The sequence below is a fragment of the Triticum dicoccoides genome, chromosome 2B, assembly GCF_002162155.2.
Source record: "Triticum dicoccoides isolate Atlit2015 ecotype Zavitan chromosome 2B, WEW_v2.0, whole genome shotgun sequence".
NCBI classification, from domain to species: domain Eukaryota; kingdom Viridiplantae; phylum Streptophyta; class Magnoliopsida; order Poales; family Poaceae; genus Triticum; species Triticum dicoccoides.
Window position 1 is genome coordinate 148,831,443 of NC_041383.1, and position 16,276 is coordinate 148,847,718.

The window sequence follows — 16,276 nt, forward strand, 5'->3', positions numbered from 1 at the left end:
TCTCCGTAAAAATTCTGGTAGTCCGGATATAAAGGACAACAACGGTAGGTCACGTCGAAACAAAAACAAACGCCGCATTAACGGCGACGATAAGGAGGATACGGCAGTCAACGCCGGATTCCGAGGCTCTAAACCCGGTCAGCGGAAGAAGCCATTCAAAAGAACCACTCCGGGTCCGTCCAACTTGGACCGAATACTCGATCGCCTATGCCAGATACATGGCACCCCCGAAAAACCAGCCACTCACACTAATGGAGATTGCTGGGTGTTCAAGCAAGCAGGCAAGTTAATTGCCGAAAACAATGACAAGGGGCTAAATAGCGACGACAAGGAAGAGACCCGACCTCCGAACAATAGAGGACAGAAGGGTTTTCCCCCGCAAGTGCGGACGGTGAACATGATTTATGCGACCCATATACCCAAGAGGGAGAGGAAACGCGCGCTAAGGGACGTCTATGCGATGGAGCCAGTCGCCCCGAAGTTCAATCCATGGTCCTCCTGTCCGATCACTTTCGATCGAAGAGACCATCCGACCAGCATACGCCATGGCGGATTCGCCGCATTGGTTTTAGACCCAATCGTCGATGGATTTCACCTCACGAGAGTCCTGATGGACGGCGGTAGCAGCCTGAACCTGCTTTATCAGGATACAGTGCGCAAAATGGGCATAGACCCCTCAAGGATTAAACCTACAAAGACAACCTTTAAAGGTGTCATACCAGGTGTGGAAGCCAATTGCACAGGCTCCGTAACACTGGAAGTGGTCTTCGGATCCCCGGATAATTTCCGGAGTGAGGAGTTAATCTTCGACATAGTCCCGTTCCGCAGCGGCTATCACGCTTTGCTCGGACGGACCGCGTTTGCAAAATTCAACGCGGTGCCGCATTATGCATACCTAAAGCTCAAGATGCCAGGCCCTCGTGGGGTCATCACGGTCAATGGAAATAAGGAACGCTCCCTCCGAACGGAGGAACATACAGCGGCTCTCGCGGCAGAAGTACAAAGCAACCTTTTAAGGCAATTCTCGAGTCCGCCGTTAGAAGGCCGGATACAGCAAAACGCGCCCGGAGCAATGCCAACCAAGATCACCTGGCGCGATCAGAGCACGCGTAGCAATGCGGCCCCAACCCTCGCCCGCGCATGATCGCAAGAATAACACTCTGCGTACATCATTACGCTTTGGAGATACCATGGGCACAGGGGAAGGTGCACGGTCGCAACGGACCCGGAGTGCGGTTCGACCACACCGTGGGCTCACAAGTGTGCCCCCCTTTCTTTTTTTCTTATTTCTTCTCTATGTATACAGGTCTCCGTTAACCAGAGGCCCTGTCCGTCGATGAACCTGCCGAACTCATGATGCAACAGTCAGGGACGAAAGAAGGCTGCGACAAACACTCAGGTGGTCTCAATTACGAGCATTAAATTCGATTATATACACCAAGTCCGCAGCTTACCCCTGGAGGGGGACATGTCTATTTAGTCCAAATCCCTTGCTTACCGCACTATTTGTATCAGTCCGCTATCATAGCAAACTCTCTTTCATAAATAATGCAGCACCTTTTTATTGCAATTGCATTATCGTTTATATATATGCTCATTACATGACATCTTGCACCCGTATATTTTGGTACGGCCGAATACGCCAGGGGCTTCTATTCCCCAAATTATGGTGTGATAAAGTCCGAACACTTTCACAAGTGCGGCACCCCGAACTTATAACATTATATGAATCGGCTCCGAATCATGTCTTGGGTCAATAGTTGGGTTTTCCCGGCTCCCACGTTTTGGTGCCTTACGTTCCGTTCTGTCGGCTAAGGTGGCACTGGGAGAACCACTGCGATTGCGCCCCGGTTGAGCCGGGCGAGCGCCTCAGTGGAGAAAGCTAAAACTGACCGGCATGATAAGGCGAGAGACTGGTCGCTGTTCGAGAGGTTTTTTCGGGTCCTTAAAGACTCACGCCGCTTCGAGTGAAGTTCTGAACAATGTCCGACGAAGGCATGGATAGCGCCCCGGATTCGGTCTTCCGAATACTAGGGGCTTCGCCGAAATTTAAAATTATAGAATTCTATGGCTAAGTGAGAGTGTTCAAGCACTATATGTCCGGTTGCCTTGTTCGTTGTGTTGAGCACCTCCCTAGATGGACCCAATAATGGGAACAAGAGTGCTCAAGTTTATCCCGAACACCCCAGCACTTGCAGCTTGGGGGCTGAAGCCAACGACTTGCCATCTCTCAGATTTTTATAAACGGCCGCACAAAAGGTAATATTTTAAATTAAACAAGCGTTGCTTAACGCGCACATGAACAAAGTTTCCGCGCGCAGGATAATACATAACGAGTTTACTCAAAGATTACATTCCGGGGGCACTCATCCGCAATATCGCGGGCTCCCTTCAGGGCAGATTTATAATACATCTCGGGCGTGCGATACTCCTTGCCCGGTGGCGGGGGGTCCGTGAGAAGCTTCTCCGCATCCAACCTGCCCCACTGCACCTTTGTGCGGGCAAGAGCCCGACGAGCACCTTCAATACAGGCGGAGCGCTTGATGACCTCCACCCAGGGGCACGCATCCACCAGCCGCCGCACAAGGCCGAAGTAGCTTCCAGGCAGGGCCTGTCCAGGCCACAGCCGGACTATGAGAGCCTTCATGGCCTCCTCAGCTACCTTGTGGAGTTCGACCAACTGCTTCAGCTGGTCGCTTGGGGGCACCGGATGGCCGGCCTCAGCGTACTGAGACCAGAAGACCTTCTCCGTCGAGCTCCCCTCCTCGCGACGATAGAATGCAGCGGCATCAGACGCACTACGCGGCAGATCTGCAAACGCCCCTGGAGAGCTCCGAATGCGGGTAAGTGTCAGGTAGTTCACATTAACATGCCTGCTTTGCATGAAAAATGCCTTACCCGCCGCTATCTTCTTTATATCCTCAACATCCTGAAGGGCCTTATGGGCCTCGGCCTTGGCGGACTTGGCACTTTCGAGAGCCGAGGCAAGCTCGGACTCTCGAGTCTTTGAGTAACGCTCCAAACTCTCATGCTTTTCCATGAGAGCCTGGAGCTCTTGCTGAACTTCCGCCACCCGTGCCTCCTGCTTTTCTCACTCTGCCCGTTCCGCGGCCGCACTGCGTTCGGCCGCGGACACAGCTTCCTTCAGGGCTGCCACCTCGTTCGTGGCCCCTGCAATACCCGTATTATCCTTATTTACTTTATCGCAACCAAAACCCTTTTCTGTAAGGTAATTATCAAAAGTGGTGTTCCTCACCTTCTTTTTCCTCGAGCTGCCTCTTGGCATGGCTGAGCTCTTGCTCGGACCGCTCGAGATCCTTCTTCAGCACATCGACCTCCGCCGTTAGTGCAGCAGAGGTCAGCAGCGCAGCCTGCAAACCCATATTGACATATTTTAAGCAACCCTGCGTATATCTTATTAGATCCTCAGTCCGGCTTTTTCTTTCCAAACACCAAACTGAGCATCAGGGGCTACTGTCTATGCGGTATTACATTATATAACTTTAACTTCTTACCTCAAAGCCTGTTAAAAGGCTGCTGCAAGCTTCGGTCAGCCCGCTCTTAGCGAGCTGAGCTTTCTGAATCACCGCACTCATGATAGTGCGGTGTTTTTCCTCGATGGAAGCGCCTTTAAGCGCCTCCAACAAGCTGTCCGGCGCCTCCGGTTGGACGGAGGCCGCCGGTGTCACGGTCTTTCCCTTCTTTCGAAGGGGCCACTTGTCGGACTCTGGAACCACTGCAGGTTCCGATGTAGAGTCCGGCACAAAGTCCGGGAGGCGACGTGACGGCGCCTCCGGAGCCTCCTCCTGATGGGTCCCTCTCTAGGATCCCACCTCGGCGTCTTTGCCACGGGGGGTAGAGGCGGTCGGAAGTGAATCCACATCCGACGGGGCCAATGACCCGCTTGATGAAGCGGGGAGATCATCATCGGCCGGACTACAGACAGAATGCGGCGTTAGAAGGACACTATGTGGCACGAAAAAATTATGTATTAAGGATCCGGATACTCACGATCTTGCCGGATGCCTGGCCCTTGGAGGCCACTCATCCTCGCCAGCGGAGGTGTTGGCAAAACAGTCTGGGGGGATAGTCCTCCCCCTCTTGGACCCTTCGGCCTCCCCTATTGGGGAAGCCTTCCTCTTCTTCTCTCCCTCCTCCGGGAGAGAGTCCTCCTCCTCCTCCTCGTCTTCGGGGGAGGATTCCGCCTCGTCATCAGACACCTGATAGCGGGAACTCTTTCGAGTCCCCACGGCCGCCTTCTTGGCCTTCTTCTCCGGCACCACATGCGGCGCCGGAACCAACAGCCCTGCTAAACGGGCGTCCACTGGGTCTTCGCGCATGGGAGCCGGGCAGATAAGCTGCTCGGCCTTCTCCATCCATTCCTGTCAAAGGAAAAGGAAGGGTGAAACCCTCTTAGAATCAATTTGATTACTATAAAGTGTCTCGTAATGGGGTTGAATCACTCACCCCGTTGGTTGGATGCTGCGAGCTAAATCTGCGATCTTCCGTCGCGGATACGGGGGCTTCGGCACCCTTAAACAGCACCCTCCAGGCGCCTTTGTATGTCGTATCGAAGAGCTCGCTCAGCGCCTGGTGCTGTTCCGGATTAAACTACCACAGATTGAATGCCCGTTCTTGGCATGGGAGAATCCGGCGGATGAGCATGACTTGGACCACGTCGACGAGCCTGAGCTTATTGCTCACCAGCTTCTGGATACAGGCTCGGAGTCCCGTCACCTCGTTCGCATTGCCCCACAGCAAGCCCTTCTCTTTCCAGGAGGTGAGCTGCGTCGGGATGCCAGATCTGAACTCGGGGGCCGCCGCCCATGCGGGCTTGCGCGGCTCGGTGATATAGAACCACCCCGATTGCCACCCCTTGACGGAGTCCACGAAGGTCCCTTCGAGGAAACGAACGTTGGGCATCTTGCCCAACATGGCGCCTCCGCATTCCGCTTGCGTGCCCTTCACAACCTTCGGCTTGACGTTGAAGGTCCTGAGCCACAGGCCGAAGTGGGGCCGGATGCAGAGGAAGGCCTCGCACACGACGATAAACACCGAGATGTTGAGGATGAAGTTCGGCGCCAGATCGTGGAAATCCAGGCCGTAATAGAACATGAGCCCCCGGACGAATGGATGGAGCGGAAAGCCCAGTCCGCGGAGGAAGTGGGGAAGGAAGACGACCCTCTCATGAGGCCCAGGGGTAGGGATGAGCTGCCCCTCGTCGGGCAGCCGATGCGCAATGTCGCCGGAAAGGTATCCGGCGTTGCGCAACTTGGTGATGTGCTCCTCCTTAACGGAGGAGGCCAGCCAATTGCCTCCCGCTCCGGACATATTCGGAGAAGGTCGAGGCGAGATGCGCGAGCTTGGGTGTTGGAGCTTGAGTGCACAGAGATGGATAAGCAAAGGAGGAAGAAGGGGTAGGTGAGAAGGTAAATCCTTATCCCTTATATATAGGCGGACGAAACTGTGCGTTCCCCACCGGCCTGGTAAAACTCGCTTATCTCCCAAGCGCCACCATCAATGGCGCGGTTGGGTTACCCACGTCCGTATTGATGAGAATCCCGGAATAAGGGGAACACGATCTCTGCTTCGACAAGACGTGCCAAGGAAACCGCTTCGCTAAACGTGCTGAGGTGGTACGAAGTAAAAAACGATTCAAACATTGGCTTGGTAGCGGTGTGATGTCATGCCGCATAATACGTCAGCAGATTGGACTGGTGTACATTTTATTCTCTCTATGGTGGAATGTGGAATTTATTTTGCAGAGCCGGACACTATCCTGGTGTTCACGATCTTCTCCGGATTATTCAAGAAAGGAACCCGCCTTGCAATGCCGAACATTATGCGCGCCGGACTAATCGTCATTGAAGCCTAGTTCAGGGGCTACTGAGGGAGTCCTGGACTAGGGGGTGTCCGGACAGCCGGACTATCATCGTCCGCCGGACTCCAAGACTACAAAGATACAAGATTGAAGACTCCGTCCCGTGTCCGGATGGGACTTTCCTTGGCGTGGAAGGCAAGCTTGGCGATACGGATATGTAGATCTCCTACCATTGTAACCGACTCTGTGTAACCCTAGCCTCCTCCGGTGTCTATATAAACTGGAGGGCTTTAGTCCGTAGGACACAACATACATTACAACAATCATACCATAGGCTAGCTTCTAGGGTTTAGCCTCCTTGATCTCTTGGTAGATCTACTCTTGTACTACCCATATCATCAATATTAATGAAGCAGGACGTAGGGTTTTACCTCCATCGAGAGGGCCCGAACCTGGGTAAAAACATCGTGTCCCTCGTCTCCTGTTACCATCCGCCTAGACGCACAGTTCGGGACCCCCTACCCGAGATCCGCCGGTTTTGACACCGACAATCCCGTTGAACAAGAGCGTTTCAAACGCAGGCTAATGGCCACAGCAAATAGCCTTAAGAAAAAGCAGCAGCAGCTTCAAGCTGATCAAGACCTGCTGGCCGACAGATGGACCGAGGTCCTCGCAGCTGAAGAGTATGAACTCGAACGCCCCTCCAAGAGCTACCGAAAACGCAAGTTGCTCCCCCGATTAGAGGAGGAAGCATACATACCTTCATCACCAGCGCACAATACGGCAGACCGACCACCCCGTGGTCGGGACAGAGAGGCACCTAGGCCCTCCACCAAGACCGTACCCCGGCATCGCTCAAAAAGTACGAAGCCACGAGGGAACGCGCCGGACTTGCGGGATATATTGGAGGACAAGGAAAGACAATCCAGATCTATATATGGATCACGTGGGCGCCCCACGACCCACGACGAGTACCGTCGAGTCGGATACAACAACTCCGGCCGGGCCGAACACAGCAGGCAACGCTCCCTTGAGCTACGTCGTGATATTGCTCAATACAGAGGCGCCGTACACCCGCTATGCTTCACTGACGAAGTAATGGATCATCAAATCCCTGAAGGGTTTAAACCCGTAAACATTGAATCCTACGATGGCACGATAGACCCCGCGGTTTGGATCGAAGATTATCTCCTTCACATCCATATGGCCCGCGGCGACGATCTCCACGCCATCAAGTATCTCCCACTCAAGCTTAAAGGACCAACTCGGCATTGGCTTAACAGCTTGCCCGCAGAGTCAATTGGGTGTTGGGAAGACCTAGAAGCCGCATTCCTCGACAACTTCCGGGGCACATATGTGCGACCACCAGATGCCGATGACCTAAGACACATAATTCAGCAGCCAGATGAATCGGCCAGACAGTTCTGGACACGGTTCTTAACAAAGAAAAATCAAATCGTGGACTGTCCGGATGCAGAGGCCCTCGCAGCCTTCAAACATAACATCCGCGACGAATGGCTAGCCCGGCACCTAGGACAGGAAAAGCCGAAATCCATGGCAGCCCTCACATCATTAATGACCCGCTTCTGTGCGGGAGAGGATAGCTGGCTAGCTCGCAGCAACAACCTCAGCAAAAATGATGGCAGTCCGGATACTAAGGACCACAACGGCAGGTCGCGTCGAAGCAAAAACAAACGTCGCGTTAACGGCGACAACAATGAGGATACGGCAGTTAACGCCGGATTCCGAGGCTCTAAACCCGGTCAGCGGAAGAAGCCATTCAAAAGAACCACTCCGGGTCCGTCCCATTTGGACCGAATACTCGACCGCTCATGCCAGATACATGGCACCCTCGAAAAGCCAGCTAACCACACCAACAGAGACTGTTGGGTATTTAAGCAGGCAGGCAAGTTAATTGCCGAAAACAACGACAAGGGGCTACACAGCAACGACGAGGAAGAGACCCGGCCACCGAACAATAGAGGACAGAAGGGTTTCCCCCCACAAGTGCGGATGGTAAACATGATATACGCAACCCATATACCCAAGAGGGAGCGGAAGCGTGCACTGAGGGACGTATATGCGATGGAGCCAGTCGCCCCGAAGTTCAATCCATGGTCCTCTTGCCCGATCACTTTCGATCGAAGAGACCATCCGACCAGTATCCGCCATGGCGGATTCGCCGCATTGGTTTTAGACCCAATCGTCGATGGATTTCACCTCACGAGAGTCCTGATGGACGGCGGCAGTAGCCTGAACCTGCTTTATCAGGATACAGTGCGCAAGATGGGCATAGACCCCTCAAGGATTAAACCTACAAAGACGACCTTTAAAGGCGTCATACCAGGTGTTGAGGCCAATTGTACAGGCTCAGTCACGCTGGAAGTGGCCTTCGGATCCCCGGATAATTTTCGGAGCGAGGAGTTAATCTTCGACATAGTCCCGTTCCGCAGCGGCTATCACGCTCTGCTTGGACGAACCGCGTTCGCAAAGTTCAATGCGGTGCCGCATTACGCATACCTCAAGCTCAAGATGCCAGGCCCTCGTGGAGTCATTACGGTCAACGGAAATACGGAACGCTCCCTCCGAACGGAGGAACATACAGTGGCTCTCGCGGCAGAAGTACAGAGCAGCCTTCTAAGGCAATTTTCGAGTCTGGCCGTTAAATGACCGGACACGGCCAAACACGCCCCGAGCAACATCAATCAAGACCACCTGGCACGTTTCGAGCATGCGTAGCAATGCGGCCCCAACCCCAGCCCTCGCATGATTGCAATACCAGCCCTCCGCGTACATCATTACGCTCTGGAGATACCATGGGCATAGGGGGAGGGGCATGACCACAACAGACCCAGAGTGTGGCTCGACCACACCAGGGGCTCCCAAGTGTGTCGCTTTTTTTCTATTTTTTTTTTCCTTTTTTGTATACACAGGACTCCGTTTACCAGAGGCCCTGTCCGGCGGCGAACCCGCCGAACTCACGATGCAACAGCCAGGGAGGGAAAAAGGCTGCGACGAACACTCAGGTGGTCTCCATTACGAGCATTAAATTTGATTATATACACCAGTCCGCAGCCCATCCCTGGAGGGGGACATGATTAATTAGTCCAATCCCTTGCTTACCGCACTATTTGTATCATTCCGCACTCATAGCAGAATTCCTTGAATAAATAATGCAGCACTTTTTGCCTATAATTGCATTACTTTACATATATGTTCATTAATGACATCTTGCACCCGTATATTTTGGTAAGGACGAATACACCAGGGGCTTAGGTTCCCCGCATTATGGTGTGATAAGTCCGAACACTTTCACAAGTGCGGCACCCCGAACTTATAGCATTATATGAATTTGCTCCGAATCATGTCTTGGGTCAATAGTTGGGTTTGCCCGGCTCCCATGTTTTGGTACCTTACGTTCCGTTCTGTCGGCTAAGGTAGCACTGGGAGAACCACTGCGATTGCGCCCCGGATGAGCTGGGTGAGCGCCTCAGTGGAGAAAGATAAAACTTACTGGCATGATAAGGCGAGAGACTGGTTGCTGTTCGAGAGGTGTTTTCGAGTCCCCAAAGACTTATGCCGCTTCGAGCGAAGAACCGGATAATGTGCGGCCAAGGCGTGGATAGCGCCCCGAACTCGGTCTTCCGAATACTAGGGGCTTCGCCAAAATTTAAAATTATAGAATTCTATGGCTAAGTGAGAGTGTTCAAGCATTATAAGTCCGGTTGCCTTGTTCGTTGTGTTGAGCGCCTCCCTAGATGGACCCAAAAATGGGAACAAGAGTGCTCAAGTTTATCCCGAACACCGCAGCACTCGTGGCATGGGGGCTGAAGCCGACGACTTGCCATCTCTCAGATTTTATAAACGGCCACACAGAAGGTAATATTTTAAATCAATAAGCGTTGCTTAGCGCATATGAACAAAGTTTTCAGCGCACAGGATAACACATTGCGAGTTTACTCAATAATTACATCTCTGGGGCACTCATCCGCAATCTTGCGGGCACCCTTCAGGAAAGTCTTATAGTACATCTCGGGCGTACGATACTCCTTGCCCGCTGGCGGCGCGTCAGTGATAAGCCTCTCCGCATCCAGCCTGCCCCAGTGCACCTTTGCGCGGGCAAGGGCCCGACGGGCACCTTCAATATAGGCGGAGCGCTTGATGACCTCCACCCAGGGGCACGCATCCACCAGCCGCCGCACGAGGCCGAAGTAGCTCCCAGGCATTGCCTCTCCAGGCCACAGCCGGACTATGAGGCCCTTGATGGCCTGCTCGGCAACCTTGTGGAGCTCGACCAGCTGCTTCAGCTGGTCGCTAGGGGGCACCGGATGGCCGGCCTCAGCATACTGAGACTAGAAGACCTTCTCCGTTGAGCTCCCCTCCTCGGCTCGGTAGAATGCGGCGGCATCGGACACGCTGCGAGGCAGATCTGCAAACGCCCCTGGAGAGCTCCGAATTCGGGTAAGTATCAGGAAGTTTACATTAACATGCTTGCTTTGCATGAAAAATGCCTTACCCGCCGCTATCTTCTGCACATCCTCAACCTCCTGAAGGGCCTTATGGGCCTCGGCCTTGGCAGCTTTGGCACTTTCGAGAGCCGAGGCAAGCTCGGACTCTCGAGTCTTTTAGTCGCGCTCCAAACTCTCATGCTTTTCCATGAGACCTTGGACCTCTTGCCGCACATCCGCCACCCGCGCCTCCTGCTTCTCTCGCTCTGCTCGTTCCACGGCCGCATTGCGTTCGGCCGCAGACGCAGCCTCCTTCAGGGTTTCCACCTTGTTCGTGGCCCCTGCAGTACCCACGTTATCCTTGTTATTTTTTGCAACCTAAATCCTTTTTTGTAAGGTAACTATTCAAAGAGGTGTTACTCACCTTCTTTGTCCTCGAGCTGCTTCTTGGCACGGCCGAGCTCTTGCTTGGACCGCTCGAGGTCCTGCTTCAAAGCACCGACCTCCGTAGTCAGTGCGGCAGAGGTCTACAGCGCAGCCTGCAAACCCATATTGACATAATTTTTAGCAACCCTGCGTATATCTTTTTAGATCCTCCGTCCGGCTTTTCTTTCCGAACACCGAACCGAGCATCAGGGGCTACTCTCTATGCGGTATTACATTACATATTTTTAACTTCTTACCTCAAAGCCTGTTAGAAGGCTACGGCAGGCTTCGGTCAGCCCGCTCTTGGCGAGCTGAACCTTCTGAATCACCGAACTCATGATAGTGCAGTGTTCTTCCTCGATGGAAGCGCCTTTGAGCGCCTCCAACAAGTTGTCCGGCGCCTCCGGTTGGACGGAGGCCGCCAGCGTCACGGTCTTGCCCTTCTTGTGAAGGGGCCGCCTGCCGGACTCCGGAACCACTGCAGGTTCCTGCATGGAGTCCGGCGCAAAGTCTGGGAGGCTGCCTTGCGGCGCTTCCGGAGCCTCCTCCTTATGGGTCCATTCCCGGGATCCCACCTCGGCGTCCTCAGCGGCGCGAGGGGTGGAGGCAGTCGGGATGGAATCTACATCCGACGGAGCCAACGACCCACTCGACGAAGCGGGGAGATCATCATCGGCCGGACTATAGGCAGAGTGCGGCATTAGAAGGACACTATGTGACGCAAAAGAGATATTACAAATCATTCAGGAATCCAGATACTTACGATCTCGCCGGAGGCCTGGCCCTCGAGGGCCACTCTTCTTCACCAACATTGGAGTTGGTGGAGCAGTCCGGGGGAATAGTTCTTCCCCTCTTGGACCCTTCGGCCTCCTCTGTCGGGGAAGCCTTCCTCTTCCTCTCTCCTCCCTCTGGGAGAGAATCTTCTTCCTCCTCCTCGCCTTCGGGGGAGGAGTCCACTCCGGAATCGTCGGACACCTGAAAACGGGAACTCTTTCGAGTACCCGTGGCCTTCTTCTTGGCCTTCTTCTCCGGCACCACATGCGGTGCCGGAACCAGCAGCCACGCTAGACGGGCGTCTACTGGGTTTTCTGGCATGGGAGCCGGGCAGATGATCTGCCTGGCCTTCTTCATCCAGTCCTATCAAAGGAAAAGAAAGATTGAAACCCGCATAGGGTCAAACTATTAAAAACAAGTGTCCCGTAAAGGGGTAGAATCACATACCTTGTCGGCTGGTCGCTGCGAGTGAAATCCGCGATCTTCAGTTGCGGATGCGGGAGCTTCGCCGCCCTTGAACAGCACCCCCAGGCGCCTTCGTACGTCATGTCGAAGAGCCCGCTCAATGCCTAGTGCTGTGCCGGATTGAACTCCCACAATTTAAATACCCGTTGTTGGCAGGGGAGAATCCGGCGGATGAGCATGACTTGGACCACATTGACAAGCTTGAGCTTCTTGTTCACCAGCTTCTGGATACAGGCTTGGAGTCCCGTCAGCTCCTCCGAACTACCCCATAGCAAGCCCTTCTCTTTCTAGGAGGTGAGTTTCGTAGGGATACCAGATCTGAACTCGGGGGCCGCTACCCACGTAGGGTCACGCGGCTCGGTGGTGTAGAACCACCCCGATTGCCACCCCTTGACGTACTCCACAAAGGCCCCTTCGAACCAGAGGACGTTGGGCATCTTGCCGAACATGGCACCTCCGCACTCCGCTTGAGTGCCCTTCACTACCATCGGCTTGACATTGAAGGTCTTGAGCCACAAGCCGAAGTGGGGCCGGATGCAGAGGAAGGCCTCACACACGACGATAAACGCCGAGATGTTGAGGATGAAGTTCGGCGCCAGATCATGGAAATCCAGGCCGTAGTAGAACATGAGCCCCCGGACAAAGAGGTGAAGTGGAAAGCCCAGTCCGCGGAGGAACTGGGCAAGGAAAACGACCCTCTCATGGGGCCTGGGGGTGGGGATGAGCTGCCCCTTGTTGGGCAGCCGGTGCGCGATGTCGCCGGAAAGGTATCCACCGCTGCGCAGCTTTGCGATGTGCTCCTCCGTGATGGAGGAGGCCAACCATTTGCTTCCCGCTCCAGACATAGTCGAAGAAGGTCGAGACGAGATGCGCGAACTTGGGCGCTGGAGCTCGAGTGCGCAAAGATGGATAAGCAAAGGAGGAAGAAGGCGTAGGTGAAAAGGTGGATCCTTATCCCCTTATATATAGGCGGACGAAGACTATGCGTCCCCACCTGTAACGCCCTCGATGCGGCTATAGCTCCCACGTGTCGAGGCACGACTTAGAGACATAACCGCATTGAAAGCAATGTCGCAAGTCAGGCAATCATTACAACATCCCATGTAATATATATAATAAAAGGGGGAGATAACATAGTTGGCTTACACTCACCACGTCACATCAGAGTACATAAATAACATCCATCAAACAAACACTCATGGCCCGACTACGGCGCCAAAATAGAAAAGAACCCAACGTGCGACAAGGCCCTGAATCGATCCCCAACTAGGCACCACTACTGATCATCGGGAAAGGAAACATAATAACGCTGAGAGTCCTCGTCGAACTCCCACTTGAGCTCGTACTCGTCACCTGGAGCGAAATCACCTGGACCTGCATCTGGAGTTATAGTATCTGTGAGCCACAGGGACTCAGCAATCTCGCACCCTCGCGATCAAAACTATTTAAGCTCATAGGAATGGATAAGGCAAATATATGTGGAGCTGCAGCAAGCGACTAGCATATGTGGTGGCTAACTTATACGCAAAAGAGAGAGAGAAGAGAAGGCGAAGCACGAGCGAGAAACTAAGGAACATCCTGCGCAAGCATAACTCCAACACCGTGTCCACTTCCCGGACTCCACCGAGAAGGGGCCATCACGGTAACACACACGGTTGATTCATTTTAGTTATGTTTAGTTCAAGTAATCTACAACCGGATATTAACAAATTCCCATCTGCCCATAACCGCGGGCACGGCTTTCGAAAGTTCAATCCCTGCAGGGGAGTCCCAACTTAGCCCATGACAAGCTCTCATGGTCAACGAAGGAATAGACCTCCTCCCAAGACGTTCCAATCAGACTCGGTATCTCGGTAACTCAAGACACTTCGATAGGTTAAAACAAGACCAGCAACACCGCCCGAATGTGCCGACAAATCCCGATAGGAGCTGCACATATCTCTTTCTCAGGGCACACTCAGATTGTCCTAGGTACGGGTAGGCCAGCCTAGAGTTGCCCCTGGTAGCCACCGGTAGCTGACAGGTGGACCAACACTCAGAGGAGCACTGGCCCGGGGGGGGGGTAAAATAAGATGACCTTTGAGTCTGCAGAACCCAAGGGAAAGAAAAGGCTAGGTGGCAAATGGTAAAACCAAGGTTGGGCATTGCTGGACCAGCTTTAATCAAGGCGAAATATCAAGGGGTTCCCATTATAACCCAACCGCGTAAGGGACGCAACAATCCGGGAACATAACACCGATATGACGGAAACTAGGGCGGCAAGAGTGGAACAAAACACTAGGCGAGAGGCCGAGCCTTCCACCCTTTACGAAGTATATAGATGCATTAAGATAACATAGCAATATAATGATATCCCAACAAGTAAATAAATGTTCCAACAAGGAACGGCTCCAATCTTCACCTGCAACTAACAACGCTATAAGAATGGCTGAGCAAAGCGGTAACATAGCCAATCAACGGTTTGCTAGGACAATGGTGGGTTAGAGGTTCAACATGGCAATTGGGAGGCTGACAAGCAAAAGGTAGGCATCGTAGCAGTGGCAAAGCAAAAGAGCGAGCAAACTAGCATAGCAAAGATAGTAGTGATTTCGAGGGTACGATCATCTTGCCTGCACAGTTGTCAGAGTTGGCTGGATCCTCACAAGCAAACTCAACGGGCTCCTCGGTAGTGAACTCGTCTCCCGGCTCTACCCAACAAGACAAACAAGCACCAAGGATACAATCAACCACGGGCAAGACCAAGCAATATGATGAAATGACGATATGCTATGCGGGATGCGATGCGGGATGCAAAATGCCAGATATGACAGGAAATGCATGAACCTGGCATCAACTTGGAAAAACAAGTGTGCCACTGGATAGAGGGGATGAAATCGCTTGAAAACGATATAAAGATCATTGGAATCGGAGCTACGGTTTGGAAATGGCAAGCGTTTTAAGATATGACACCGGTCTGCGATTTACAGCAAGTAGGCATCTAAATGCAACGAAATGAACATGCTAAAACCACCAAACATGAAAACAAAATACATGGCAGTGATGTACACAAGATGGTTAACAAAACACTAGCACTGAGACATAGGCAAATTCATCCATTAAGAGGTTCAAACAAGCATGGAAAAAATGAATATGCAAAACAGATTTCAGACTTAGTGAAATTAACACTAGCCTGAAATTTCAGATCACGAAGCCCTCTTCGGAGCAGCAAAACAACATGATACAAAACCTGAATATGACAAGTAATAACATGGCATGGAGCTACTCAACAAGCTTAACAAAACACCCAAAGTGACCTGGGGCCAAAAGGGTTCACAAAATACTCTACCGAGCTCACGAACATAGCTCGAACACAATCAGTTTTCAGACTTAATGAAAACCGAGGCATGCAGAAATTTAACTCACGAAGGCATGTAAACAAGCTCGATGCACTCACTACGGGGAAAGTCATGGCAAGGAAAGCATATGACCAGCAAGAAGGCACAATGTGCTAGCTACACATGGCAAGAACAAAGGCATAGCATGCATGGAACACTAACGGTAGCATCGGCAAAATCGCAAACAAGTGACGACCTGCCCAGATTAACAACGAAGCAAAAGTTGAGCTCGATTGAGTCAACCTAGAGCACTCCACATATGTAAAAAAAGACATGGATGGATAGAGCATAACATAAATATCAAAACTCCCTTACTGATCATCCTCAAAAGAGGCACGGATCACTAGGAAACAAGCTGGACATATAGCATCATGAACTAAAATATCTCAGACTTAGTGAAAATCACTAAGTCTCTGAAATCAGCAATCTCAGTTACCTCTCTTCGCAAGCTTGCAGAAGACAACACACACATCCTAAAAATGCATGGGTGGCACCTCTGGAAAGAAGGCAAAATGCTTAACAATTCATCCCAAAGGGTCACAGGCATATCATGCACGAATTAAACATGGCAAAAATGACAAAAGTGCATGATGAACTAACGGATCTGCAATTTAACTCACGAAGCCTCCTTCTAACAGCATTTTGGGAATCAAGATGACCTCAAATGCGAATGATGCAATGGAATGAAATGATGTACATGTCGAGGCGAAGACTTTGATATATCATATGCCCAAATCGGAGCTACGGATGCAAAGTTACGGGCAGTCAAAGGATGCATCATGAACTAGGGTTTGGGGAAAAAGTCAACCGATGCCCAGATCCAGATCTGGATCGGCACGCTTCCCAAGGAGGCGCCGGAGACACTGTAGCAGCCGGAGACGGAGCTTGCCGGAGACGCGGCCGCCGGTCGGGGAGGAGGCTGCCGGGGCGGCGCCGGTGTGGAGGCGGGTGGCGCGACGCCGGTGCTC